The sequence below is a fragment of the Pteropus vampyrus genome, unplaced genomic scaffold (genome assembly GCF_000151845.1).
Source record: "Pteropus vampyrus isolate Shadow unplaced genomic scaffold, Pvam_2.0 Scaffold49, whole genome shotgun sequence".
In the NCBI taxonomy this organism is placed as follows: domain Eukaryota; kingdom Metazoa; phylum Chordata; class Mammalia; order Chiroptera; family Pteropodidae; genus Pteropus; species Pteropus vampyrus.
In genome coordinates, this window is record NW_011888830.1 from 2626200 (window position 1) to 2628180 (window position 1981).

Below are 1981 nucleotides of genomic sequence, written 5' to 3' on the forward strand. Positions count from 1 at the left end.
CACATCCCCTCTGCCGAAAAAGGGGCCACCATGGAGTCAAACACACTCAAATTTTCTGACAAGTATCTCTCTTCTTTCCAGCCTTCCCTAAATTAGTATTCTAATTTTGGCTTTCTGATCTTGAGTAATGGGGAAAATGTGTTACTTTTAAATTATCAACATCCAAAATTTTCAAGGGAAAGCTCCTTTGAAGTGCTGTTACCAGTCACTCTATCCAGTCACTTAAAAATGTCTATTACTGGTCTGGGCAAGAAAATACACAAGATTCCATACATACACTGTCAAGTTTGGCAAGAGAGATTTTAGACAACTTCCATCCTTCCCACCCAATCCCAAGTAAATAGGGCATTTGTTTGTATTTCCACATTGGCCTCATGAAGGAAAATACCTCCTCCACCTAGAAAAACAATCTGTAACATTCAGACATGGAACTTTAAGGGCAAACGTTGTAGTGAGCGCTTAGAGCACTAAGTATGTAGTGCTTTTAAAAAACATACGGGAGAAAAGTATCTTTAATAAAGGTTTCTCCTGCTGGCATTTTCCTCAAGTTTACACTTATACCTGGTTTAGTGTTTTTATGCCTTCTAGAAATATAGGTTAAAAAAAAATTGTTCTCCATTAATGTTGGAGCCAGAAGGAGCCTTCTTCCTAGTCTCCAGCAACAGACTTGAACGTTTTACTCGGGGGTGGGGGGGTGGTGGAGGGAGAGACACAAAAAAATCATTTTTCTTAACTCACGTCAAGTTTTCTGCTCTGCACCAACTAGGTCCTGGCAAAGAGTTAAGTTTTCTGAGGTTAGTTTCTGCGGTTTTTTTTTTTTTTCCCAAAAGAAAAGAAAAAGAAAAAAGCTAGACGCGTAAACTTAGACTCCGTAAAACAATACTGGGAAAGTTTCAAAGCCTTGGAGAAATGCTGGAGTTTATTTTATTGCCTTTTGTTAAATTGCATCACATCGACCACATTTTCTTCTCTTTTTAAAATCCCTCCCGCCCCAGCTCACAGGCAGATCCTACACGTGCCTGTGGGATTCAGTTACCTGTTGGGGGTCGGGGGTTGGGGAGCAGAGGTGGGGATGAAAATCTACTGGTCACTTTGCGCAGGATCTAAGATTAACAGGTGGCGTTGGCCACCTCCCGCCAACGTTAGGCTCCCAACCTCCTCACCGCGGCATCAGGGACAGAGCGCCCCGGGAGTTCGAGGGCCGCCGCGGCAAGTGGGGCGACGATTCCCTCGCACGGCTCCGGGAAGGGCGGTGGGGGCAGCGGAGGGATGTTAGGGGCACCCTGGACCCCGCTCTGAGCTCAAAGCTAAGCATGTGCCAGAGACCACCGTGCGCCCCACAACAGGACAACCACAGAGTGGGAAAACGCCGCGTCCTCCCTACCGCTCGCGACCGGGGAGCACGCGAAACCCTGATTTCTCAAAGGAGGAACCGGGTTTCCCGTGAATGAGGCCGTGGGGTTGACCACGGTCCCTCGGATTGCAGCAGTCTGCCCTAACTTCCAGGAGACCGGGACATGCGATGTGGAGGAGAGGGAGAGTGCGCAAGAAGACAACCACGGAAGGCGGGCACCGCCGGCAGCGGGTCACAGGAAAAGGGGATCACCCTTCTCTACCTGAAACCCACGCGAACTTGGCCTCCCTCATCAGACTCCAAACGTCTCCCGGCTCACTGACATGCCAGGCGAGGGGACCCGCTGCCAGGTCGTACCCCCGCCGACCTAACCCTGCCGGTGATCGAAAAGTCCGCACTCACCTGGCAGGAACCCCCTCGCCGGGGTCTGCAGGTGCCCACCCGGACCGCCACTCCGAGACCTCGCGCCGTGCGACAGCCGCTCAGCCCGCGCTCGCTTCGCGGACAGTGCCCGGCCGCCCCGCCGCGCGTTCAAACGTCTCCCGGCTCACTGACATGCCAGGCGAGGGGACCCGCTGCCAGGTCGTACCCCCGCCGACCTAACCCTGCCGGTGATCGAAAAGTCCG

General features: G+C 52.0%; 1 protein-coding gene across 5 annotated transcripts in view; it reads right to left on the reverse strand.

Annotated features, from left to right (window-relative positions):
- The window catches only part of PROSER2 (proline and serine rich 2), a 38702-nt gene extending 36811 nt beyond the window's left edge, over nt 1-1891 (reverse strand). For 4 of the 5 annotated variants that reach the window (XM_011359633.2, XM_023530349.1, XM_023530350.1 and 1 more), the window contains exon 1: nt 1757-1885. The gene's annotated coding sequence lies outside the window, so the exon portion shown is untranslated. Of the gene's footprint in view, nt 1-1756 lie in introns of all 5 variants that reach the window. The other variant, XM_011359632.2, reaches the window with a different exon arrangement.
- Between the last annotated feature and the right edge of the window lie 90 nt (nt 1892-1981).